The sequence below is a fragment of the Pleurodeles waltl genome, chromosome 9 (assembly GCF_031143425.1).
Source record: "Pleurodeles waltl isolate 20211129_DDA chromosome 9, aPleWal1.hap1.20221129, whole genome shotgun sequence".
NCBI lineage: Eukaryota > Metazoa > Chordata > Amphibia > Caudata > Salamandridae > Pleurodeles > Pleurodeles waltl.
Window position 1 is genome coordinate 410,206,048 of NC_090448.1, and position 27,823 is coordinate 410,233,870.

The 27,823-nt window shown below is 47.2% G+C and overlaps 2 long non-coding RNA genes and 4 other non-coding genes across 7 annotated transcripts in view; all 6 read right to left on the reverse strand.

Annotated features, from left to right (window-relative positions):
• LOC138259422 (uncharacterized) overlaps positions 1 to 27,823 on the reverse strand; it is a 380,592-nt gene that overhangs the window by 239,349 nt on the left and 113,420 nt on the right. The window lies entirely within an intron of this gene.
• On the reverse strand, positions 16,384 to 27,358 carry LOC138259423 (uncharacterized). Of its 2 annotated transcripts, none has more exons than XR_011198722.1 (7): positions 27,230 to 27,358; positions 18,784 to 18,812; positions 18,317 to 18,356; positions 18,042 to 18,065; positions 17,572 to 17,627; positions 17,294 to 17,339; positions 16,384 to 16,503 (listed from the first exon to the last, which is right to left on the reverse strand). It is a non-coding gene; the product is annotated as an uncharacterized lncRNA (long non-coding RNA). The 2 variants fall into 2 exon arrangements; XR_011198723.1 differs by lacking the exon at positions 27,230 to 27,358 and adding an exon at positions 19,976 to 20,012.
• On the reverse strand, positions 16,572 to 16,641 carry LOC138260588 (small nucleolar RNA SNORD31). The gene has a single exon (XR_011198898.1). It is a non-coding gene; the product is annotated as a small nucleolar RNA SNORD31 (small nucleolar RNA).
• On the reverse strand, positions 17,407 to 17,472 carry LOC138260580 (small nucleolar RNA SNORD31). The gene has a single exon (XR_011198890.1). It is a non-coding gene; the product is annotated as a small nucleolar RNA SNORD31 (small nucleolar RNA).
• Positions 17,845 to 17,969, reverse strand: LOC138260592 (small nucleolar RNA SNORD22). Its single transcript, XR_011198901.1, has one exon. It is a non-coding gene; the product is annotated as a small nucleolar RNA SNORD22 (small nucleolar RNA).
• On the reverse strand, positions 18,919 to 18,987 carry LOC138260572 (small nucleolar RNA SNORD27). The gene has a single exon (XR_011198882.1). It is a non-coding gene; the product is annotated as a small nucleolar RNA SNORD27 (small nucleolar RNA).

Below are 27,823 nucleotides of genomic sequence, written 5' to 3' on the forward strand. Positions count from 1 at the left end.
GGCTTCAAAATAACGGGCAATGCGCGTTCTCTCGAGTGGCGAATAAATCCACCTGAGGGGTACCCCACATCCCGAAGATGTGGAGGACTAGATCCGGATGGAGACGCCACTCGTGATCTATTGAGAAGTGACGACTGAGACCGTCCGCTCGTATATTCAGTACCCCGGCCAAATGATTTGCTATTAAGCAAATATGATGGTCCTGAGCCCAGGACCAGAGTCGCAGGGCTTCTCTGCAGAGAAGGAACGACCCTAATCCTCCCTGCTTGTTTATATACCACATCGCGGTAGTGTTGTCCGTCAGGACCTGAACTGACTGACCGCGAAGGGAAAGGAGGAAGGCCTTGAGCGCCAAACGTACTGCCCGCAATTCCAACAGATTGATATGCAACATCTGCTCCGCTGGAGACCAATGACCCTTGATCTCCAGGTCCCCCAGAGGAGCTCCCCACCCTAGAGTGGAAGCATCCGAAATCACTGTGGCCACTGGAGGAGGCAGTGAAAACGGTTTTCCTTGGGAAAGGTTGCTGTCCTCTGCCCACCAAAGAAGATCCGCTACAGCGTCCTTGGAGATCTTTATTGAATCCCTGAGATCTCCTTTGTGCTGGAACCACTGCCTGCGGAGGCACCACTGAAGAGCCCTCATATGACAGCGAGCATGAGTGACCAACAGAATGCAAGAAGCAAACAGACCTAGCAGACGTAAGACCTTGAGGACTGGAACTGCCGCTCCAACTTGAAACAACGGAATCAGCGTCTGAATGTCCCGAACCCGCTGATGTGTCCAGTACTGCCCCTATGAACAGGAGGCGTTGATAGGGCTCTAGGTGAGATTTGGGCACATTTACAGAAAAACCCAGATCGAACAACAACTGGGTTGTCATTCGCAGATGAAACAACACAAGGTCTGGAGACTTGGCTTTGATCAACCAATCGTCCAGGTAGGGAAAAACTGCTACTTCCCTCCTTCTGAGATGTGCTGCAACAACTGACATCACCTTCGTGAAAACCCGAGGTGCTGAAGTAAGTCCAAAAGGAAGGACCGCAAACTGGTAGTGTTGCATTCCGACCACAAAACGGAGATACTTCCTGTGCGACTTGATTATCGGAACATGAAAGTACGTGTCCTGCAAGTCGACAGACACCATCCAGTCTCCTTCGTTCAACGCCAATAGCACCTGCGCTAGGGTCAGCATTTTGAATTTTTCCTGCTTGAGGAACAAATTCAAAATCCTCAAGTCTAGGATCGGCCGTAACCGACCGTCCACTTTGGGAATCAGGAAATATCTTGAATAACATCCCTGACCCCTTTCCTGCAACGGCACCAACTCTATAGCGCCCTTTGCCAACATGGTGACAACCTCCTGTTGCAACAACAGAAGATGGTCTTCTGAACAAAAGGAGGGACGGGGGGGGGGGGAAGGGAGGAGGGAACTCCTGAAAGGGGAGAGAATAGCCCTTTTCCACAATACTTAGCACCCACGAGTCTGTTGTAATTGACCACCATTTCTGCAGAAAAAGACTCAATCTTTCCCCTACAGGAGAAGTATGGATGATAAAGTGGGGAAAACTAGGGTTGCTTCTGCTGTTGTCCACCAGAGGAGGATGAAGAAGAAGAGAGCTGCTGGGCTGGACCTCTAGCCCTACCCCTACCCCACCCTCTAAAGGCACGATAGGGCAGATTGGCAGGCTTCTGGGCGTAAGACTGACCTCCGAAAGGCAGAACCTCGAATTAACCCTCGAAACCTGCAAAAGGGTCTATAAGGTGTTGTAGCAGAGGTCTGTAATCCCAGGGACTTAGCTGTAGCCCGACAGTCCTTAAACCGTTCAAGGGCAGAGTCTGCCTTGTCCCCAAACAGCTTTTCCCCATCAAATGGAAGGTCCATTAAGGTGGATTGTACGTCTGAAGAAGATCCAGAGGACCTTAGCCAGGCATGCCTCCTTGTAGCCACCGATGTTCCCATGGCCCTGGCAATGGAATCCGAGGTATCCAGGCCAGATTGTATAATCTGCTGTGCAGCAGCTTGCGCATCCAAGAAAAGGGACCCCAACGATTTCTGCATCTCCTGTGGCAGATCCTTCACCATTTCTTTAGCAGAGTCCATAAGGGAGTGGACGTATCTGCCCAGCACGCAGGTAGAATTAGTAGCTTTCAGGGCCAAGCTGCAAGATGAAAAGATCTTCTTTGAAGACTGTTCCATCCTCTTGGATTCCCTATCAGTCGGGACACCAGGGAATGTTCCAGGGGCAGTCTTCGCAGAGCATGACGCCTGAACTACCAAGCTTTCCGGAGTCGGGTGCTGTGACAGAAAAATCGGATCTCCTGGAGCACTTCTATGTCTCCCCGCCACTGCCCTGTTCACAGCAGGAGTTGTCACTGGCTTTTTCCACAAGTCCAAAATAGGCTCAGTCAAAGCCTCATTGAAAGGCAGCAAAGGGTCAGCACTGGACGAAGAGGGATGAAGTACCTCTGTGAGCAGGTTAGTTTTTACTTCTGCCACAGACAAAGGCAAATCCAGGTACTCAGCTGCCTTCCTCACTACTGCATGGAAGGAAGCAGCCTCTTCAGTAAACTCCCCCGGAGACGCAATGTCCCACTCTGGGGAAGTATCCAAACCACTTGCAGTGGCAAGACCCTGGAACTCATCTGAAGGCTCGATCTCGCCTTCCTCAAGCTGTCTATATTCCTCCTCCTCCAGAAGTCTCAATGCCTTTCTCCGAGATCTAAGATGTGTTTCTAGGGCCGCGTCGACGATCTCGAACCCCGAACAGGACCAGGAAGGCTCCTAGGCTCATCCGGCGCCGATGCCGACACAGAGTCGGCTGATGACCTTCTCGGAGTCGGTGGGCCGGAACGCGATGGAGCCGGTCTGGATGTAGACATCAACGACGCCGGATGGCGCGGAGAAGGAGTTGGTTGACATGCAGGCAGATCCACAGTCACAGGTGGAGGACTCCTGCCAGGGGAGACCCTAGGCGCCGAACCGCCAGTCTCTGTAGGACAGAAGGGCATGAATGGAGCAACCCTGTATGACGCCGGCGAGCCCAAATCGAACGCCAATGGCCCGTGGGACCCGCCGGTGCTCCAGCAGGGGCCATGGAATGAAAGACTGCATACATCGCATTCAAAAATGTGTCCGGATCCGTCCCTGTAGCCGGGAAAGCTGGGTACTGTTGTGCAGATGTCTGCTGAACATCAGGATCCCTCGACGCCGGCGAAAACTGAGGGCTACGTTGAAGGACCTCAAAAACTGAAGGCGCCGGTGACAACTCCGGACTCTCCTGCTGAGGCGTGACTGTAGGACTCATCTCCCATGTCTTCTGGCGTTGTGAAGATCGAGACCTCAACCTCGATCGGCTCCGCTCCGAACGGCACCGAGAGTCATGATGACGCCGCTTCTTATGCTTTTTGGGAGAAGCATGGGAGGAATCCTTTTTATGGCCCTTCTTCTTAGCTTTAGCCAAGAAGAGCTTTGCCTCACGCTCCTTCAGAGCTTTTGGATTCATGCTCTGACACGAAGAGCAACCTTCCACATCATGCTCCGAACTAAGGCACCAAATAAAGTCCGAGTGGGGGTCGGTCACTGACATCCGACCCCCGCATTCTCTACACGGCTTAAAACCGGACTTTTTCGGAGGCGACATTGTAACTACCAAAAATCGTTACAGTTAACGAGCCAGGAAGAAAAACTGTTGGCGTCGAAGGCACGGAAAAAAGGAAAACTGACGTCAGTACACCGACGAGGACCTCTTATTGGCACGTTGACGTCAGACGGAGTCACGTGGAGCCGTGCCATTATGACGTCCTCGTGGACAGCTAGGAAGAAGACTTTCCGTCGGATGCTGCCGCAAGGATCGAATTCATAAGGTGAGGAATCCACAGGTAGTTGTATCCATCGGAAACAATGTGTCCTTGTCAGACCCAGTTCGGGGGGCCACCTGGCAGACTGGGGCGACAGAGCCTCAACTGTGGAGGTTGAGGTTGTTTGCCAGTGGTATCCATCTTAATATGGCTCTGCAAACTCGGCCAATTACAACCCACCCTTCCGCACTTTACTCTCAAGGTAGCAAGGGTGAGCAGTCACAGACTTCTTAGGGCACACTTCCCCATCACCGACACCCAACACACCACCACCAGGAACCACAGAGCAGACTACTGCAGCTGAAGCAGAGTAACTGAATCACAGTGGACGCAGGTCTTTAGCACATCCAAACCCAAGGCCTCAGCTGACCTAAACTAGGCCATCTCCTCCTGGATCACCAAATGTGCCAACACAGTTGCCCCGCTTAAACCAGCCAGAACTAACAATACCTCTAAAAATGCCAGCTGGTGTACTCCGGAGCTCAGAGCCACCAAGCGCAGATCCTAGAAACTCGAGAAACAATGGCGATCCTCCAGGAAGCTCTCTGACAGAACAGCCCATAGCAACTACCACTGACAACTCAAGGAAGTCTCCAGACCGGCCATCACAACCCGTATCGACTCAGCATCCAACTGCATAAAAGAACATTTCAAGATAGTCAAAGAATACTTTAACCCAGCAGCCACAGAGAACACCATCCACCGCTCCCAAGAATTCTGCAAACCCTCTCAGACTACTTCCACAGCAAGATCGCCCCAACCCATGATCTCCAACCTCAGCTCTCTTGACCTGCACACCAACAGTACCATCTCCACGTGGGCACCGCTTACCCCTCAATCCACCTCAGCCACCATGTCATCCATTCACTCCGGGGCACCCACTGACCTAAGCCCACACCACCTATTCAACCTCTGAACCAAACCCATCAGCATGGAACTCACCAGCATCCTCAACACTTCCATCACCTCTGCAGTTTTTCTGAACAAATGGAAACATGAGGAAATCAAACTACTCCTGAAAAAAACCTCCACCGACCCCAACAAACTCAAGAATTACTGACCCATCCCTCTACTCTCCTACCTGGCCAAAGTACTCAAGAAGGCCACTAATCAGCAGCTACTTGCTAGACATCTACCAATCAGGTTTCCGTTCCAACCACAGCACCGAGACCGCACTCCTCACGCCATTGACCACTTGAGAGCACTCTTCAGCCGTGGGGAAACCGCCACTGTGATCCTCCCTGGCCTATCAGCTGCGTTCGACACCAGTTCCCAACACACGTTCATCAACAGACTCCACAGCATTGGAATACAAAACCACTCTGTCAAATGGATCACCTCCTTCCTGACAAGTTTCACTCAGAGACTAACCCCTTTCACCTCTGCACTCAAAAGCATAATTTGTGGCGTTCCCCAAAGTTTATCCCTCAGCGCCCCTCTGTTCAATACCTACAGGACTCCCCCTGACTGACATCGTTAGATGTCACAGACTCAACATCATCTCCTACGCAGATTATACTTAACTGATCCTCTCACTTACTGAAGCCTCCTCCATCACCAGAACCAACTTCCGCAATGCATTGATCACCATAGCCGAATGGATGAAAACCAACTGCCTTTAGCTCAACTTTGACAAGACAAAAGTCCTCATCTTCAGAAAAACACCTTCATCTGGCACCATATCTGGTGGCCAGCTGAACTCAGACTCACTCCCATGCCTACAGTCCATGCTTGCAACCTTGGCATCATCCTCAACAGTGAGCGGACCATGAAGCGGCAGATCAGCACAGTCGTCTCCTCCGGCTTCCACACTCTCCGCATGCTTTACAGAATCTTCAGATGGATCCCAGCCTTCACCAGGAAAACTGTTACCCAGGCTCTCGTCACCAGCCGACTCTACTATGGCAATGCTCTCTACGCCGGCATGTCCTCCCAGCTCCTAAAGAGACTCCAGACAAAACAGAATACCTCCGCCAGACTTATCCTGGACCTTCCCAGGCACACCCATATAACCCCCCCACCTCAGAAACCTCTACTGGCTCCCTGTCCAGAAGAGATGTAATTTCAAGCTCCTCACACACACCTACAAAGCCCTACACAATCAAGGACAAGACTACATCAACCACCGTCTACACTTCCAACAACCCACCAGATACCTGCGCTTTTCCTCTCTGGACCTCGCACACATACACCCAGAATCCGGCGCAGCCACAGCAGCGGCTGCTCTTCTTCCTACATTTCCCCGAAGCCCTGAACCAACCTACCCCTCCCCTGTGAAAGGCACACTCACTGGCAGACATCAGAAAGAGACTCAAGACCTGGCTGTCTGACAGAAGCATCGCACCCCAGGGCCCAGATACCCCCAGGGGTAACAGTAACGCCCTCTACAAATTACTGATTGATTGATTGTGGTGTGGGATACACACACACACACACACACACACACACACAAAACTGAACAATCCAACAACAGACTGATTAACTTCAGTGTCCAGCCCAGTGCTTTTTTTTAATTTATTTTTTTAAAGAAAAGTACTTTTTAATCTCACAGCCAGGAGCATGGCTTCAGCGTAGGGTGTTATGTCCTCCTAATAAACGTATTTTGTGATAAATAGTTGGGTGCAGGGACTCTCAGATGGCTATTGTGAGGCAACTGTCCGATTTCACCAGGAATGTTTACACAGCCAAAAACGCACATACACTCTCTGTCTGGGAAGACTTTAAAAATGTTGGTTATTTCACAAAATAATGCACTTTCTCTCACTTAGTACTCCTACCAGTCCGCATTCTTCTCCCTTTACACTGCCTCTTAAGCTCCTCTTGTGCACCTTGCTCATCGTATAACGTATATTAATATCATATCCCAGCGTGATTGTCGGGAAATCTAAAGCTAACAACCCCCCCAATTCTACTGACCAAGCTATGCACCTGCTCACAGCAGTTCTAAATATTACTCAATCCAGTATGCAGGGCAGTCATCCTGGTCACATTCCTTCCTTGTGGTGCAATACCTGCTGATCCCCCTCATCAAGCTGCGTCCCACCTGGGTGACCTTTGATGAGCTTGTTTCCCCTGCAGCTAGTGAAGAAGCCTGAATCAGGCTCACATACAGATTCTGGTGCCCCGCGAGTCAAATGTGCAATCAATTTGTGTGATTTGCATGTTCTTGTAGTAGGGTGGTATTGAGGTCAGGAAGTTAGGCTCAGGGTCTCTAGCACGTAACTACTGTGAATCTAGTGACTTAGTCTTCTTCCCACAGATGAAGACCTGTGACAGTTGGAGGCACTACTCAGAAGTCACTAAGGTGGCTTGATGTGGCCTGTCCTTTCTGACAATGCCACCTGGGTTTAGTCCAACATTGATTGGCAGCCCTGGCACTTCCATGTAGGTTCAGCTGTTGCAACCCCATCTTTCCAGTGAGATGAATGCAGCCCCACTTATGCTGTTGGCTGATGTTGAAGTAGGTATGGCCCTCACTGGGCCAATACAATCACTAGGGCATTTGCAGTCCTGACTGTGCTGATAAGTTCACAATGCCAGTTGCAGACCCAACTAGGCCAACACAATCACCATGGCAGTTGTAGACTTGGCCGATGCTTTCACCTGTGCTTTTTGTGGTTCCACCAAGAACCTTTTGAGAGATCAGAGGACCCTTTGCGGCACAGGTCCCTTTTGGCTTTGCTCTAAGGCAGCCAGCTTTCTCTGGGAGTCCCTCCATCAAGAGAAAGGCTTGGCTTCTCCTCTTGAAAGTCTTTCCTTCTGTATGGCCAGGCAGACTCCTCCTCTCTCAGCAAGCACAAAGGGTTCTAGGCACCATGCAGACCCTCAATTACTCCAGCAGAAAATGGAGATTTCAGGTAATTCAACCTCAATTCTGGGAGACTGCCAGGCAGACATCAGCCCTGGTCACACCGCAGTCGTCTTTGCAAACTCTCTGGATCACTCCCTTTCTTTGCTATAGATTATTTGGAAATGGAACTCAGTGGCTGGTTTGGAATCCACTTTTAGAGATATTTTTTTGATAGTTGATGAGGATCCACTTTCTGAAAATTAAGGTTCATTTTGGGGTGGTTCTCTGTCAAGTGTTCTTCCTAGGCTGCTCTCCATACCCAAAACATTTATAACATATAACATTTTTTTCCCAAATTTTAGTTTTCCAATTCGTTTACAGTCCTTGGTAAATTTTATAACGAGGGTGTCTTTTCCCAATTTCCATGCTCCTCCCAGAAGTAGTTCCATTATTCCTGGTGTTTGCAAAAATCAGGGATTAATCTGTTACTTTTCAGTCCAAGATTCATTAGAGTCACTCACATGTTCCTTAATATATAAGGAATTAAAAACTCCTCATATGAAGTAGGAACTCCTCATATTGTACTGGTTGAAGCTTTTTGGACCAGTTGAGTCTGCCCTACTTCGGATAACCCACTAGGTAGGACATGAAGATTTCCAAATACCGCTCAGGAAGTTATTGGTTTTCCTATGGGCTATTTCAGTGGTCCATTCCAGTTCAATGTGGGGGTCCTCTCATGATCGGCAGTCCCTTTAACTGATCCCGTTGGATAGATACTGGGACCGCCCGCATTAGTCTAACAGTAGCCAAGTCCAGAAAGTTGTGGGGGTAAACTCAGGCATGGCTGCAAGTGCAATCTGAAACAATGCGTCAACCAGTATATTATGAGCAGTTCCTAATTCCTTTTATACTGTCGAACAGCGTGTTCGGAAAGAGATTTTTTTTAGCTTTTACCAAATTGCTCATTAACATGCACCTCGAAGTCACTTGATAAAATGTTTGTTTCCCTCTTTGTAACTGCATATATGTGAAATACGAACCCATATTTCCTCAGGAGCTCTGTACCTAGATGTCTGTGTAGGAAGTTGGCTCTGTATATACTATTTCAAAGTAAGAAATAGTGTACACAGAGTCCAAGGGTTCCCCTTAGAGATAAGATAGTGGCAAAAGTAGATAATTCTAATGCTCTATTTTGTGCTGTGTGGTCGAGCAGTAGGCTTATCAGAGGGTAGTGTTAAGCATTTGTTGTACACACACAGGCAATAAATGAGGAACACACACTCAAAGACTTTCTCCAGGCCAATAGGTTTTTATATTGAACATTTTATTTTCTTAGTTTATTTTAAGAACCACAGGTTCAAGATTTACATCAAACACTTTAAATGTAAGGTACTTCACTTAGATACTTTAGGAACTTTGAATTAAAAGAATATCATGTACAGTCCTTGTAAAAACGGCAATAAGCTATTTTCAAAGTGGACACAGTGCAAAAATTAACAGTTCCTGGGGGAGGTAAGTAAAGGTTAGATTAGGAGGTAAGTAAAACACTTACAAGTCTCAGTTCTGGGGCATAGGCAGCCCACCGTTGGGGGTTCAAGGCAACCCCAAAGTTACCACACCAGCAGCTCAGGGCCGGTCAGGTGTAGAGGTCAAAGAGGTGCCCAAAACACATAGGCATAGAGTGGGAAATCTCATGCTTCCGGCAGAAAACATGAAGTCTTTGGAAGTTGCTTCTTTGTTGCAAAGAAGTAGCTGGTTTTGAACAGGGCCGCTGTTCACTGGAGTTTCTTGGTCCTTTAGTCCAAGGCAGTCCTCTGAGGCTTCAGAGGTCGCTGGTCCCTGTCGGATTCGTCGCTGGAGCAGGTTTTCGAAGTTGGAGACGGCCGGTAGGGCTGGGGCCAAAGCAGTTGTCGTCTTCCTCCTTCTCTGCAGCCTTGTACATCAGCAGTCCTTGTTTCTTCAGGTTGCAGGAATCTGATTTCCTGGGATCTGGGGAGCCCCTAAATACTGAATTTTGGGGTGTGCTTAGCTCTGGGAGGGCAGTAACCAATGGCTACTGTCCTTGAGGGTGGCTACACCCTCTTTGTGCCTCCTCCCTGTGGGGAGGGGGGCACATCCCTAATCCTATTGGGGGAATCCTCCAAACTCAAGATGGAGGATTTCTCAAGGCAGGGGTCACCTCAGCTCAGGACACCTTAGGGGCTGTCATGACTTGTGGGTGACTCCTCCTTGTTTTTCTCATTATCTCCTCCAGCCTTGCCGCCAAACGTGGGGGCAGTGGCCGGAGGGGTAGGCATCTCCACTAGCTGGGACGCCCTGGGGCGCTGTAACAAAAGGGGTGAGCCTTTGAGGCTCACCGCCAGGTGTTACAGTTCCTGCAGGGGGAGGTGAGAAGCACCTCCACTCAGAATAGGCTTTGTTCCTGGCCACAGAGTGACAAAGGCATTCTCCCCATGTGGCCAGCAACATGTCTGGTGTGTGGCAGGCTGGCAGGAACTGGTAAGCCTACACTAGAAGTCGGGTAGGTATTCAGTGTAGCCATTATGGAACTGTGGAGTTTGTGTTTGACAAACTCCCAGACTATATACTCTTATGGCTACCCTGCACTTACAATGTCTACGGTTTTGCTTAAGGGGCATAGTGCTCATGCACGTATGCCCTCACCTGTGGTATAGTGTGCCCTGCCTTAGGGCCGTAAGGCCTAATAGAGGGGTGACTTACCTATGCCACAGGCAGTGTGAGGTTGACATGGCACTCGGAGGGGAGTGCCATGTCGACTTAGTCATTTTCTCCCCACCAGCACATATAAGATGTGAGGCAGTGTCCATGTGCTGAGTGAGGGGTCCCCAGGGTGGCATAACATGCTGCATCCACTATAGACCTTCCCTGGCATCAGGGCCCTTGGTACCAGTTACAAGGGACTTACCTGAGTGCCAGGGTTGTGCCAATTGTGGAGACAAAGGTACAATTTAGGGAAAGAACACTGGTGCTGGGGGCTGGCTAGCAGGGTCCCAGAACACTTTCAAATCTTAATTTAGCATCAGCAAAGGCAAAAAGTTAGGGGGTAACCATGCCAAGGAGGCATTTCCTTACAGTCTGCATTGACAATATTGGAGAATTGGTGGTTATGTCACCAAATACAATAGCCAAATGCACAGGAAAGAGATCAAATAATCATCCAGGACTTATTTCACGGACGTTTGTAGTCACAAGTATGTCACCTGCTAACCACTCTGCCAACCCAGTCTTGAGTTTGTCTGCCTCTTTGGTGCAGAGGTGTGTCTCCTGCTGTAATGCGGTGTCCATCCTTTTGTTATTAAGATATAAAATATTCTTAATTGTGACATAATTTGTCATTCCCCTTACCTTCATCGAGATGATATGGATTGGTCTAGTAATGTAGGGGTTGGAAGTCACACTTAATGAGATGCATTGGCTTATAAGGTGGGGGGGGGGGGTGGTGTTGTACGGATAAGGGTGTTGTGCATTTGAAATGCGAGTAAATCAATGCAAATACACTTGGATGATAGAAAGAATAGCAACATAGATTTGTTGTGAGACTATAGGTTGCATACCAAAGTTCTTGTATTAGGACCTGAAGCTGTGGTGAAAGTTAGTTGGAGGACTGTCAGGCAAAACATGTGGAGGTAGAAGAGTGAAGTGGGTAGTTTTTGCCTCATTGTCAGGACAGGGACTGGGTATCAACAATGAGCATAATGAGACTGAAGCAACAGCTATTAGACGAAGATAAGGTAGACATTGGATATAAGATAACCAGGCAACAATGCCAGATGACAGGACAGAGAGGGATCTCCCATTATGTTCACAGTATACAAAAAATACAGTAGAGAATGTCAAATTCACAGGATATGATAATATAGTTAAACATATTCACACAGCAGCTACTGACAACACATGGTACTTAACAGAACCGGTTTTGAGAGCAGTACAAAACTGGAATAAAAAAGGATCTTGAGAAATGTGTTTGGATTAGGGAGTGCATAGTAAGAGGGGGGCATGACAGCCCTGATTTAGAAGCTTGCTACCTAGCAGCACATTTAGTGTGTGTCTGGTTGGTGCAGAGTAGACACTGGTATGGCCACTTAGATGCAAAAAATCTACCTGTAAAATTATTTGAACTGATGCGAGCTCCGAATGACCACTCGCACATGATCCGAGACACGTTGCAACTCTGGAGCAGATACTGCAGACAATGGGTAAACACACCCGCACATGTGACGATGGAGCCTTCTGGCGTTCTTCCACCTAGAATGGCATGTGGATGAGAGGGGTGGCTGCCTCACTCTGACTGATCTATGGGAAACGGACGCAATGTCCTCCTAGAGTCAGCGAGGGCATACTACTGCACAAGGGGTTGGTACGGAAACAATACAGTGCTATAAAGTAAACGCTGTGCAAATTGTAAGGGGTGGGTACGAAGGCAAACCTGGTGAAATTCACCACTTTGGCAGCGCTGGTACAGGCATACAGTGGCCAGGGCAGGATGATTAGACTGTGGGTGTCCTAACACCCACTACACGCTCGCACAAAATGGGAGACAGACTACAACCACCGCTTTACAGTGGGAGGCAACAAACTGTTAATTCAAGAAGTGTCCAGCAACACTAGGATTTGATTGTCACACTTTAAATACATAAAACATATGACACCAGCAGTGTTGCATCGAATAACTGGAGCTGCTGTCCCAAATGTGGGGGACCCAGAGGCCATATACTCTCATCTGGAATGTCCGAAAGAAGAAGGGTTGTCTGGAAGTGGTGAACTGATACCTGGTGAATGTCACCAACAGTACAACTAGAGCCAAGCGCAAGGTTACTCTGCATAGATGTCATAAAAACTAAGTATAAAATAAAGCGAACGTTTGTACTCTAGTGAAAAGGTGCGTAGCGATAGGCTCAGACTCCGGAGGCACGGAAATGGGTCCAGGATGTGGAAGATGGCATAGAAAAATAAAATTCACTGGGACAGATGACCTGGATCTGTGGTGCGCCACTGGTTTTTTCTCAATCTACAATGAAGTCCAAAAGTGGAATGAATATACTGCGTCTCTCCAGAGATTTATACATTCCATCAATACCACAGTTCCGATCCCAACGTGAAAGTCAACACTGTTCATTGACATTTGCTTAGCAAATCACTATGCTATTTGGCTATAGCAGACAGTCCTAGTAGTTGCAGTTTTGGGATGATTTATTGTGGTAGGATAGGATTCATTGCTATGGTTTATTCAACCAAGGTCAGGCTGTCCAGCTTGAATTCACACCTTCCCTTGCCCAACCCTTATTTAAAGTATCCTTCAGAGTCCTCCTTTTCTGTAATCAGCTCTGAAAATCTTCTTTTCATATGTGCTGTGCTTTCAGAGACTTACATCAAATGCCAGGCACGGTCTGCTAAGGCACTTGTTTACTTTTCTTTGTCGGACTTCAAAGGGAGGATTTGTGAGATAATCTTTCTTGATACTGGGGTAGGAGGAACGTTTTTCTAGAGCACATTTAAATGAACAGTACGTCAGAATAAGGAGCACAAAATACATTGTTATTTCTGAAGGGCTTTGTAAACAGTTTAGTAAAAACTCAGTTGTAAATCACTGGATTTTCCCCAAACCACCCAAAAGGAGGAAAAGACACCCGGACAAGACTGCATGAAATCAGCAGTAGATTCCTGAGTCCAAAAGTCAGTGGAGTCCAGGAGGAGTAGGAGCTACTACCCACCCCGCTGTACTTGCAAGAGTTGGTCAACAGTGATGATCAGGTCAGCACTGCAGCTGGAGAAGGAGTTCCTGATGGATGCAGAAGTTGTCCCACGCTGGAGTGAAGATTGCAGACAGGTGTCAGTGAAGGAATTCCACCAACAAGTTTTTGGCAAAGACATACTCATGGTTAGTGGAAAACTGGTGCTGCCAGGGACCAGCAAGGCCAAGGAGGGGGGGGGGGGGGAGGGAGTAACAGGGGACCCTCAGCTTCACAGGAGCAGAGGCGGCACCCACAGGAGTCACAGAAGGAGCTCACACAGCACTAAAGAAAGGGGTCCCATGCCGCAGGAGAACAATGTAGAGGGCTGAGCATCACAGGATGGATGAGAGAGAACTGGAGTTACACATCACTGAAGATCCTTTGAAGGAGATACAAACAAGCCATGGCAGATACAAGGGATGCGGTGCACAGGGTACTCTCCTGCGTGTGAAAGCAAGGGCTTAACTCCAACAAAGTTGGACTGCTGGCAGAAAGGATTACTCCAGACCACCACCCATGATGCAGGATCCACACAGCTAAAGATGAGGAATATCCACACATCTGGTCGTTTGTAGCAGGTGCCTGAGGATGCAGGGGAATGACTCTTTTACTCCAAGGGAGATTCCTTCTTGTGCAGGCTGAAGAGTTGCTGTCTTCTAAGGAGGCACAGCCAGGGAAATGTTGCAAAGCTAGCAGGAGCCGTGGAAACAAAGTTGCAGAAGAGTGTTCTTAGTTGAGGGCAGCATTGCCAGTTCCTGGAGGGTCCAGGCGCAGTTCCAGTGGCCAGAAGCCAAAGTAGAAGTTGCAGAGGAATCCTGCTGGAGTCTTGCAAGCTGAGGACCTCACCCATAAGAGACCCTAAATACCCCTGAAAAAGGGGGGGAAGGGGGGGAATTGGTCACCTAACCAGGTAAGCACCTATCAGTAGGGGGCTCAGACATCACTTGCCTGGCCACTTAAATATTCTTAGTTACCTGCCAAACTTGGCAACAAGATGGTCGAACCCAGGGACCCTCTGGAGGAGGATGGCGATTGACATGGGAGACAATTTTGTGCTAGAGCGGGGGGGAAGAAGTCTAGTAACTTTAAAAGATATATTTTTCAAGCCCTGTCTTTGATACTAAACATGCCCATGTTCCGAGTTACCATTACATAGCTGACACAGGCAGTGACCTATTGCAGTACATGTGTAAAATGTTGTCCCCGCACTCATGAGGTCCAGGAAAATGGGCCTGAAGTTTGCCTCAACACAGGTACCTGCACCCTACCCTCTGAGCTGAGGGGACCTACTATAGGGGTGACAGTAACCTGTAGTTTAAACAGGTGAATGCACCTGTTTCATGCAGACTGCAATGACAGGCCTGCAGTACCCTTTGCATGGGCTAATTATGGGTGGCAGAATAAACTGGTGTAGCCCATAAGGATCCCCTGGTATCCCAATGCCCTGGGTACCATATACTAGGTGCTTGCATGGCATGGGGGACCAGTATGCAAATTGTGGGACAACATAGGTAGTTACCAAGTTAGAAGGGACCCCAGTGAAGCAAAAAATAAAAAATAAAAAAATAGGGATAACCATGCCTCCAAAACAGACAACACTAACCAGGTCCCAGATGATTCTAGTCTTAACTGAAAAGATCAGTAGTACATCTGCGCTGGAGTGTTTCCTAACAAGCATATGTTCCACTGTATAGTCTGTTCCCTGTGGTGCTATGGAAGTCCCTAACAATTTGGGTTTTCCCCTCATTTGTTTGAGCCACTGAAAGGACTTGTGGTCTGTCTGCACAATGGTACAAGTGCCAAACAGGTATGGCCTCAACTTCCAAGGCACAAACTACAGCAAAGGCTACAGCTGAGCAGCGCCTCACCAAAAGGAAGGGGGGGAACCTTCTGCATATGAAAAAGGCTAGTTGATCTTGGCCCCCCCGTGTCAAACTGTGAAAGAACTGTCCCAACCCCTTCCTCAGAAGCATCAGTCTGGACTATGAATTTCTTATAGAGTAGTCGTGGCTTTTTTAACAGAGGATAGAGCCAAATACTGGCTCCAATAAGCGCAAAGAGTACAGGCAAGTCATACTTGTTGCACATGACATACCTTTTGCAATGTTGCATGGAAAACACTTTTTAATATAGGAATAATTTAGTGTGTTAAGAGTATGGCACCCCCTCCCCCCCAAAAAAAAAACTTTCTCTGGGTTCAATAAAATCATTTACAGCTTTTATTTCCCAGTCTCATGTACAAACACCAGGCCCCTTGCTCCTGGTGGCTGGTAGGGAATGGTCCCTCTAAATATTGTTTAATGTTCTACATCACCTTTCCACCACACCTAGTAGCCAGCACAAGTTTGTTAAAGGCTGGCGACAGCAGTGGCATCCAACTACCAGGGGATTAGTGCGATACTGTACTGCCCACAACACCAACGTTCTCTGCTGTTACTACAGCACAATTAATTGACCAAACCGGACTCGAGGTGCAAACTCCCCTCCCCCCCCCAAAAAAAAAAACACTATGGCCATGGGACGCCTATGTCATTTACCAGAAGAGGTTACCTTGAGGATCTCTTTAAGATCTCGCAATTACAGCAGCAACCTACAACAGAGTCTCACTGCACCATCTTACTGATTTCAGCACACCCTCAAAGCATGGTTATAACAATCAATGGCATCTACTCCCTCCAGAAATATAGGGCATACATCCTCTCCAACCACCTCAAGACACCAAGCTTCTTTCTGTCCAGGCAGCACCCTGAAGCTCATTAACACCTAGTCACTTAGCACTTCAAGCATTACACATGGATTTCCTGATACAAGATGCAGATTCAAATTAATGTATTAATTGGTGAACGTCCCACTGCAACAGGTTCTGTGCAGCCACGTGGAGAGCCCAGACTAGTACACTCAACCATCCACCACACGCCTAATTAGATAAAGTCCTTGCCAAGCGTACGCAGCACTAGAAATTGAATGCGTATTACATGTTTTTATTTAAGCTCTTTATTCAATGTGCACACAGCAGTTAAGAAAATACTGTAGTTAAGTTCTTAGGTGGTCACTTCCAACCGGCAGGCTTTAAGGTACGTAGCAATTCAAACCACTTCCTAGAACAAAAAACATAAGTCAGTTCAAGTCCAGTAGAAAAACAGTACTTTTCCACACTATTCTAGTCTGAGCATCAGAAAATACCGTCAGTCACAGAATATTCAGACTGGGGCGGTATCAGGTTCATCAGTTACCCGGACGCACTTTAGAAACTAAAGAGAACTGGACTAGCCTTTCAGCGCATATACAGCATCAGGTAAGGGGGGCGTAAGACATCTAATGGCGGCATAACAGCGATTGCTGCAGTCACTTGCCAACAAGTTACCTGCAGTTCTTATACCGTAAGACTGAAATGGATTGTGCGTTGCGAACGGCTGCCGCGTGAGGTGGGACGTTTATGAACTGGGATCAACTTTAGAGAAACTAGTTTGCAAATGTACGGAGCTCAGTGAGTGTTTAGGTGAAAACCAGACATGTTTGGTCAGTCAAAGTGACTAGATGTGGCAACCAGTATCCGGGGAGCACAATTAGTACTCTAGTCGTGGCGAGGGCTGAAGTCATTTATTCATTCAGTCCCAACTAGTTGGCATCTGGGTTTAAGTGTGAACTGTTTCAGGGACACAAACGGTGGTATTGTTATGAACCTGGGTGGCCAGTGAAGTTAGAAGTACTACGAATTGAGCTGTGCCAAGAGACCCTGGCAAAGCATGGTAGACATACCAGCAGCATAGTTTCAGAATTTTGAAAGTGCAAAAAACTGCTTCATGGTCCATTGTCAGCCACCCCGAGACCCAAATGACACGCTAACCCTTTGCAGCACAAAGTCGCTCTTCCATAATAAGTACTTACCAGATCCGCTACAACGTGAGTCGATCGTGGATTTTCAGCACACCAACTGCAAGAAGCAGGACAATGAGTTACCACTCATCCTACGGTTGCAGTAGCTAACAGTACTCACATTTAGCTTCAGAAAATACCTATCAGTCACATATATCAGACTGGGGCGGTAATGGGCTCATCACAAAGTTTATGGTCAGATCATAATGCTGCTAGGTGCCCAGCACTTTAAAAGCCACTTACAAGGCTTGATCCTACTGGTACCCCTACGCCAGAGCATGGGCCCTCACCTTTGATCTTTAGTCAAAACACCTTCAGTAGTGACGCTGCGGCCTTGGATTAACTCCTGCAACAGAAAGCCTCAGTTAACACTTCTCCAACAAGACTGCTCCACCGAGGCAATATACCCTACCTCACCCAGACCCTCCCCCCAATAGTACTTCACGACCCTCGTCCCTCCCCCCCCCTCCCATTTTGGCAACGTCAGAAACACCAAGCACTACCACTAGGGCTCACAGCCAATCAATTATGCCAGCTAAAGCACGGTGTGAGAGCGGAACCAAGTCTGTCAGACTGTTCCATCGGGAACAAGCTGTCCTCTTATCACACTGACGGTACCAGTGGGTTCACCTTTACAGGTTCTGGCACCAGACAGATAGTAAGACGTGTGAGGATTTCATCATCTCGACCGGTCGCTGCCTGATATGCAAGACCAAACCTCACACACCCCTCCACAGTAAAACATGAAAGACGTTCTCACCCAAGAAACAGTCGGAGGCGTCACCTGTAAAGAAATGATGCTACAATTAGACACCACTCTTGAAGAGCGGGACAGGCGAGGCAGGGAGAAATGCCCATCTATTCAGGATAGCGACGATAGTTATCACAGCCAAGGCTCAAGGTATAGTGGTTACAAGTTCATCATTCCAGATGGGACTGCAAGCACCTAGGAAAGTGCTGCATAGATTAAGGTAATGGGTAGTTTAAATAATTAAGGGGGGAATTGAAGACAACCTAAAGCATCAAATGCATTACCTGCGCAGTAGATTATCCCAGATTAAGGTAGCACTTGAATCTAGAAGACAAAAAACAGACAAGTCTTCGTAACATTATCCCTTTAACTAGTTCTTTTCAACCATGGTAGCATAATGCTACTAAAACTTCACACCCCATGCCAGTTAAACAAGGTCTCATCAGAATTTATCAGCCGGACGAGATCCCATTAGTGGATCATCCTATCACAGGGGGCACAAGAGACACACAATGCAACCCAGAACATAATTTACCCTTTTGAGACTGCAAGGCACCAGCCATGGAGACCTACTGTTAAAGGCCGCACAAATATCACCACCACATATACCCTTGGCCACTTTGCTACCATCAGAACTCCACCATACTGTGAGGTGTTCTTCAAAAAGTTTCAGACGAACGAGACTTAAGTCATCATGTGGCACCACAGAAATATCAACCTCGTTAATCCACCACAAAAGATCAGCACATACCTGCAAGTTTCCACTTAAGCAGTCTCAACCTGGAAAAATAAAAAAAAAAAGTTGTGTGAGCATTACCGGGAACTAAGAACCTAATCCATTTTCTTGCCACATTTTTCTGGACATCACAAGCACTTTCATTCTTCTGTTCTCAGATTAAAGATGGCATCACCATACAGTCAGCCATATGCTTGTCTATAGAATTCATCATGGAACAGAATCTTAATAGCGTGTGGAACAAATGAATGGACAGGTAAGACTAAATTGTGCCGCTGAACCAGGAGCCCAGAATAATAAGAAGATCAGTGATTGAGTACAACGGCACTCAAAACTGGATTTAAACAACCATTTGCAATGCAACGAGTCTCACGTTTGCTCATGTTAGAGCTGATAGCGTTGTAAACTCCTAATCCGACTTTTCACCTATCGGCAAAAGTGCATTTATGTACGTAACCCGAAAAAGTGCAATTAACTTTGTAAAGCGCTCGACTGCTACCAAGCGAAATTGCGCTAGTAAATTAGAGAAAAAGTAGTCCACGAGCCGGACAGAAAACAGCAAGCCTGGCATGTTTTCTGTACTTGGTCGATGGGCTTGAGGAGTGCTAGCCACCGGAAAAGGCCTTACGTATGCATGCCTTCGACTAATGGAAGCAAGCAGATTTTATTAGGTAACCCACGAACCAATGAAAAACACTGACGTGACGTCAACAGGGCTCCGGGCCCTTTTCTAAACACTAAAGGGTCTCGCTGCGATACGCATGCGCCCGTGCATGCAGCGCAGACTCGACCCTAAAAATGGCACATTAATGTTCCCAGATAAGAGTCCCCAAGCTCCTGGCTCTCCCCTCGGTGCCATGTCGGGCAGGACCACTATGGGACGAAACACAAGTTGCTCACTATCTGGGTTCATTTCTTTGCCTCAGTATTTTGAGGAAACACAACCAGGCCAACTCTATGAGTGGTTCTGTAGGAGAGCACAGCCTAAGGAAGAAAACGAATGGATCCATTAGAGTTTCTCCAACACTGAAAATCCTACTCACAAGTGTGACAACTAGCTCAGCGTTAAGTTACATCAGAATAAAAATCAGCTATGTGCTTGTTAAACATCATCGCTAGACACGGTCTTAAGGCACTTAAAACTATTGAGGGAATCAATTACTACATCCTAGACCAAAAACACCAACTCGCTTGCTTCTTGACATACCTGGATGAAGCTGTGTAGACATGGCGCAAACCATTCCAGGAGAATGAAGAAAAAGAACGTTAAATATGCTACAAGCGCGTTACACTCCCCCAAAAATATTGTGCACCCGCGGCGAACCAGCCAACCAGGTTATCCTCGACAAACTGGCTTTGAGTGTATTTTACCTTCTTAAAGAAGGACCCAGTCGTTTAACATTTTAGAAAGTAGAAACACAACTTTGGGGGATAGGAGCAGTATTAACAGTTATCAGTTGTGCCCCTGAATAGGTGGGCGTCGTCACCAACACCATGACGGGTACTCACATTTTATGCAATTTACTATTTTGACTATAGTTTATGGGGGAGAGCTCACAGCAGGCCCTTTAGACGCACCTACCCACCAAAACCACTTCACTGCTGTGCCTCAACTGCTCAATTTAAGGGGTATGAAACTTCTGATACCTCACAAAGGGGTACCGCTCTGCGCTGCCACTTCAGCTGCCACTCCTGCGCCTGTACATTTGTGGCCATTCAAACACCCTGAGATGGTATGAGAAAGATGATGGGCCCTACCTCACCAGGGTGCAACTGGATGCTAGGCAGAGCTTCAAAGTGAGCGATGGATAGGGCTAGTACTGGCATAACTGGAACCAGTCTCCCCCCCCCCTTGTGGACCCAAGCGAGACAGGGTGGCAAGGGCATTCAGGCATGCATGGGCTACCCACCTGACCAGAAAACTGCGAGGCTAGCAATAGCAACTAGAGGCAGATGTGAAGACGTGCGAGCGGACAGTTGGAAACCCCAGAGGCCCCATGCTGTAGGGGAACTGAAAGAACCGCTGGGACGCCAGGAGTCCCTAACAGCAGAGAGGGGACACACATTGGTGGCAAGAGGTCCCTCACCCAACATGAGTGGGAATACGTAGGCTGGACCCAGTCAAATGCTGTAGAGGCATCCTAATGGGGACACAATGCCCTAAACCGCAGGAGTCGCATGCGGTTAGCCCAGAATATGGGCAAAGTGGCAGAACAATGACGCCACAGAAGGCAACCCAGCCCCCCCCACCAAAAATGCAAGACACCTTACAGAAGATCTTAGAGACAATTCAGGACTCTAACACCACCCTACGGCAGGAAAAGTGTCTGCTGAGTTGGGCCTACTGAGAACTGATCACCAGAAATTGACAGATAGGGTAGAAAACACAGAGGAAGAACTGACGAAGCTGGGCACATTGCATCGGGCGGAGCAAGCTCAACTCGCCCACCTCACAGACAGAATACAGAGACTGGAGCACAGGGCAACAGACGCAGAGGGCCGAAGCTGGCGTAATAACATACATATCATAGGCCCTCCAGAAGGTATAGAGGGCACTGACATGGTAGCCTACCTGGAGCACTGGATGAAAGAGCTTATGGACAAGCAACAATTCACACCATTCTTTGCCTTGGAAAGAGCAAACAGAGTCCCAGCCAGACCTCTCACACCAGGAAGACCTCCCAGATCAGTTGTGGCCAAGCTGCTGCACTACAAGGATCGGGCCTTACTACTTCAGAGAGAGCGCGCGAAACCGGCCCCTTTGAGGTGGAGAACAGCAGAGTCAATATGTTCCCGGACTGTATGGCAGCAGTGCAGGCCAAAGGGCATCCTACATGGAAGTGAAGAAAGCCTTAAGAAGAGAAGGAATTCGGTACACCCTGTTATTTCAGTCTAAATTAGAGATAATATGGGACGACCAACACCCATTTCTGCCTGGGCCCAGAAGAAGCCTGGACCGAAACAAAGCCAGAAAGGATAACCTGGGACCGCATGAATCCACCACACCTCGATGACAGAGAAAGAGACACTGGTCCAGGGATCAGCCCCAAAACAACAGAGTGATTCGGCCGACACAAATGCAAGCCAGTCAGGGAAAATGTGTGGCGATCAGGGCATCGGTGTACTCGACAGTCGCCCACATCAGACAAAGACAAAAATGCCCACACCGATGTCCATGAGACCGAGGACGACTCTGATCATAAATCAGTTGCAAGCTTACTTGACGATCTCCCACACGTGACACCTCAGACAGCAGAAGACCTTCTTTAGCAGATGTTATCTTATAACATTGTAAAGACCTCCTACTACGGGAGAGGCAACCCACACACAGACTTTGACTGGTCTGGGCACCATCGAAAATCGACGTTATTGGGATGTCACACAGTGATCATCCCCCCCATTTGTCCTTGGATTACTCCAGCAGGGTGAAGTAGATGGCTTGTCACAGACTGACATCACAGGTTTGGGCTGTCGGCCGTTGCCGCACTGCCCTGGGGACGGGGAGTTGGAGATGGAATAGTCCTGTTATTGTTGATGCCTAAATATGTGATTGGTGTGTGGGGATGGGATCAGGGAGAGGCTGGGGGGGGGGGGGGCGTCAAAGCACCATAGCATACATGGAGAGGAGTCCACATTGCTATGTTACAGGAGTCACATCTCACTAAGGTAGAAGTTGATCGCCTCCATAAACGCTGGCGGGGACAACTGTTTGCCACTACTAGCTCCGCATACATACGGGGAGCACTTGTGAGGGTGGGTGGGCGGTTTGCGGGATGGAGTACCCTTTGAGCCTATCTGGGTAGACAGAGACAAGGAGGCCCGGTATGTATTAGGAGAGGGCCGCCTGTATGGAAGATTAATAGTGCTAGGGAGCATATAGGTCGCCTTCCTCCACACTCTGTCAGAACAGCTGACTAGATGCCCAGATGGCCCATACCTCTTTTGGGGGGTTGGGGGGGCGGGGGGTGGGAGAGACTTCAGTAGCGTATCTGACCCAGACTTGGACCGCTCTACACCTCCTGTCCAAGGGGCCAGTGGCAATTAGAGTGGCAAAGGGCTTGAGGATGTGGAGATCTAGGTGGGACATTTGGCGGATTCAGCACCTCCTCTATAGGGAATTCTCCCACAACTACCACACCTATCAAATACACGAGGATTAACCGTATGTTTTGCACAGCTAGCATCAGCAGTACCTTCATACAATCAGAATATTTAGGCCACACAGTGTCCGATCACAGTCGGTTACTAATAACAATGCAGACACTTAAGAAACTTCCACCAATCCAGACATTTCGTCTGTAGCCTGGAGCCATGGAAGACGAGGCTTCTGCACGGGACAAAATGGTGGGGAATCAGTCGGGAGCTGAAGGCTGACATCCTTTGTATAAAAAAGCCCTACACAGGTGGGAATTGGAGTTAGGAACCAATCCGGAGGCTCCCCAACAGCTCTTAGAAATACAGGAAGCACGCAATGAGGCAACAGTACGTTGTAGATGCCAGGACTACAAAACACACACAAACCGGATACACGGAGAGGAGGGCAGAGAGGCTGCTGGCCTGGCTGATTAAACCAGAAAGCAGGGGCACACCAATCACTCACCTGACTTCTAGGGATGGGGCTATGTTGTACTCACCAATATAAAGTAATTATGAGTTTAGATCTTACTACATGACCCTATACAGCAAGCCGCCACCGGCGGAAGAGGGTACTTCATCGATACACACGCGTACTCGCGCTTCATGTTTTGACTCATTGGAAGGTGGATTGATATAACTGATATCAGCAGATAAGTTGCTTAACGGAATTATTCTGGGATTCGTTTGTAAGGAATACTTATGATATAGGACGCATCTACATATATGTTTAGCCCTGATGAAGTCATTGGGAAATTCCCGGACGAAACACGTGTTGGCTATCAATTTGGATGCGGCTGCTAAAAGCTATATCATCTTTTGAAGAATATGATTGAACTTTGATTAGAGAAATCTGGACTTGGACTTTGGATCATAGCAATCTTGGAACAACAGATCAATTAATTCTACTATTTGGATTTGGACAGTGATACTGTAATTGGGGATTATGTTGGAAATAATCCTATTAATTTTCAGAAATATATGACAAAACATTGCCTATGTATACTGACTCATGAGTACTATTATTTTTCATGTTATAATGAGTGCCTCTTGTACTTTATACTAGGCCCGACCAGTCCTAAACAGGCAGCTGAACTGATCCTCTCCACCCGTGGCCTCAATGCCCAAGGCTGAGAAATCCTGAGCACTAGGTTTAAAGAGCTCTATTGTCCAATGGAACCTTAGCCAATCAGATGCCTAACCCTAAACTCAAGAGCCAATGGGAGACCTGGCCCTATTAACCAATCAGAACCCTAGCCCTGGCAGCCAAGCAAAATAGTAACCCCAGACCCATAGGAACCTTAGCCCTAGTACCAATCAGAACTCTAACCCTGACAGCTAGTCAAAACAGTAACCCTAGCCGCCAATCAGAACATTAACCCTAGACCTTTAGACCAACAGGAACCCTAGCCCTAGTACTAATCGGAATGCAAACCCTAGATTATTACTCCAGTAGGAAATCCTGGCCCTAAAGCCAATCAGAACACAAACCCTGACCCTTAAGCCAGAAATACTAGCCCCAGCAACCACTTGCAACAACCAATAGAAACTTATATAAGGCCATGTTGCCTTACACTCAAGCCCTTGTGGAAGGGAGGAGGGAGGTGCTCCTCTATTCAGAATATCCTTGGATATAGAAAGGCACAATACACACTTCCAAACTAGCAGATTCTACTTTTCAGGTAAGGGACATAATTGAAACCACTGAAATACTGCTTGTCACATACTTAAATATATGGGAATTTCAAAGCAAAAACAAGTGGTGCATACACTTTCCAAACACAGAGCAGAGTAAGCAGTCTCCTAAAAACACTGGTTAGCCACTGAGGAGTAGGTAGCCTTTGGTTAAAAAAAAAAAGGGGGGTGGGGGTTGCAGCTTTTATGCAGTCTTCATGAAAAATTTGGAGGGAAAATCCAAACAGTCACAGGTAAAAAAAATAAAATAAAAAAAACACACAGCAGTTTAGAAGCACCAAGGGCCATATTTATACTTTTTTACCGCCACATTTGCGTAATTTTTTGACGCAAAAATGGGTCAAACTTACAAAATATAATTGTATTTTTTAAGTTTGCACCGCTTTTGCGTCAAAACAATTACACAAATGCAGCGCTAAAAAAGTATAAATATGGGTCCAAGTTTGCAGAAACACAGGGAGCCTAATGTAAATATACACTGGTAGGCGAAAACACTTTTTTTAAACAAACAACAGAATACACAAAGTATGTGGTCTTACCAGCCTTCTTGGACTCTTGCTCACTGGGCTTTATTAGAGTGGAGGGAAAGCTGGGCTCATAAAATGGAGGTACTATTATTCTTGAATCCTACTGCTTTGTTTTTTGTATTATTATTTTTAACTGTCCAACATGAGTTTTAAAAAAGAAAATGGCTATGAAGCGGTCAACGTTGGCCACGTCATATTGTTTTTTTTTTCTTGTTTGTAAAGCACACAGAGCACGAGCGGAGTTGATTCAGCTAAGAAACTTCTGGGCCTGGGTAGGAGCCACATTTTGCTAGTCTTTCGGTGGTGACATTACAGGTGAATGTCAGTTAACAGGATGCTTGGTTATAAGTTCACATCACATCATCACTACCCAGTAAAAATACTAGTTTTAGGCTTGTATGTTTCCATTTTGCTTGAAAAGTATTTATACTCTGGTTTGTTAGCCTGATGCAACAGCACGTGCATCGAAAGTGCAACTTACCTAGAACAAAAAACTGTATATAATTATGAGTAAGACAGCAGGGAGGCACATCCGCAGTTGGCTTCTCTGCTTCTAAAATACTGCGATATGAGCCTGGGTGGATCTCGAACGGTGATACTTAACTTTACCACTGGCAAATTAAACAATAGAGATTGTAACGTTTTCTTTACATGGTAAAGTGCACATTTGTTTGGAGAGACGTCGCTCGATACATATACACAAAGCGCTGCTGCCTTTTAGTAGAATATCTGGGCCGCCGCAATTGTCACGAAACTCCCCAAGATTAGGGAAGGGATGCGTTTAATAAAGACTCATTATTAGTACAATTCTCTGAAGCAGAAAACACAGAGCAAATTGCATTCTTATTGTGAAGGAGAACAATTGCTCAGGAATTGTTGCAAATATAATGAAATAATAATATATAACAGGGCAATACTAACCTTGTTGGCCCACTGTAAATAAGGGTGTTGGTTTCTCGTGTAAAACCTTACTGTGTCTTTCAGGTTCCACAAACAATAACTGCTCGGCTCATTATATACCGCCCCTAACATGCAGGACAGACATGATTCCCACATATAGAATCAAATGCTGTTCCACAACAGCTGAGGCATCCAAATCTGAACGCTTACTTCACTGGCACATACATAATTTCGCTATAAGTGTAAATTAATTGAAATACAGACCGGTAGCCCCTTCCTTTTGCTTCAATTCTGGTTGTCAAAACAAGTTCATGGCTTCTTTTCTCGCTACAATTGCTTCTATGAGGGCTGTGTGCCTATGAAGACACTGTGCTGACAGAGCATGTCTTTTGCTCCTAGTCCTTAACACGTGCTCGCTATCCTCTGCACACTGAAGCTCTGTGTTCACTTTAAGCCGATATCCTGTTGTGCTCACCTTCCTCACTGGACTCATCCTACCCAGTAGCCAGCACTGACACCCACTTGGGGCGGATCTGGGAGTGGGCGATCCCACACCAGTCCTCCACGCTCACGGGGCATCTCTCCGCCACTATACAGCCCTCCTCCTCTGTGAGGACCAGCACCCAACTATTGCCAAAGTCCTACTGCAAACCAGCGTGGGAACTTTTAACAACGTCACCAAAAATGTGTACTTGGCGGCAGGGTCTTCACACAAAAGTCTGGTGTCGTGTTAGGATAGTTAGAGCACGAACGGTCCAGTAAAGAATGCATTCTCGCTCCAACTTGAATCAACTTTCAGACATCCCTCAGCACGCAGGTGCCATGAATCATCATGTTCCAACAGCATCCACACGCGACATTCTAGAACTTGCTCATGCTGTATCATATACACTACCTCACTACACACAGTTTATCTGTAACCTACGCTCAAGTACACTTTTAAAGCACCAGCGACCTATGCAACAACTCTCACTAATCGCAGAACTATCAACCACGTGTGATGGCGTTCATGAAATAACAGACTAACAAAAACAGAGAGTTCACCGAAAAAGATGCTTCAAACACTGGTCAGTTGGAGTAAGCTTCATACAAATGCAACTACAATAGCTGAACTGCGTATACACCAGCAGTGACTTTCCAAGCGTAGAATGGTCGCAGCCACAACATACATCGCTAACGGTGGACCTAACTTCTGCTCCTCTTACCCTTTAAGATGCCAGTCTCGGTTCCTACCCACAAGTGGTTCCATCGCGCCGGGTCAGCCATCCTATTCGCCTTTACGGTACGGCTGGATCCAGGTCAGAAGCGCTTTCTGTTTGGTTACGTCATATCCGCTACGGGGGTAATGCTTTGTAGAGCGCGTGCGCAGCTTGCATTATACAAAATACTCTGCCAATTTAATGCAAAGGGAAACTGCTTGTGAAAATGGGCAGATTCCTTAATCGTTAAATTTTGGTTCCGTTATCGCACTCATATCTGATATCATATCAGTAATCATCTCTACTGCTGTAGACCCTGTTCCCTCGATGCTGACTCCATTACTACTCTGCCGCTTCGGGTACTTGCTGTGGTTATTGCTACTTCTTTCCTTATAGAATTACTTTATCCAAAATTTGCACACCTTTAAAAAGACCCCGGACCCTCACAATAAGTGCAACCAATACCTAAAGAATAACTAAATGGGTTTTAGTTATGAGCGCTATACTGGAGATTCGAGAATGGAAAACTGGAACGGATAATGTTCAATTAGATAACAAATACACCGTGTAACAATATATAGTGACAAATGGTAAACCAAA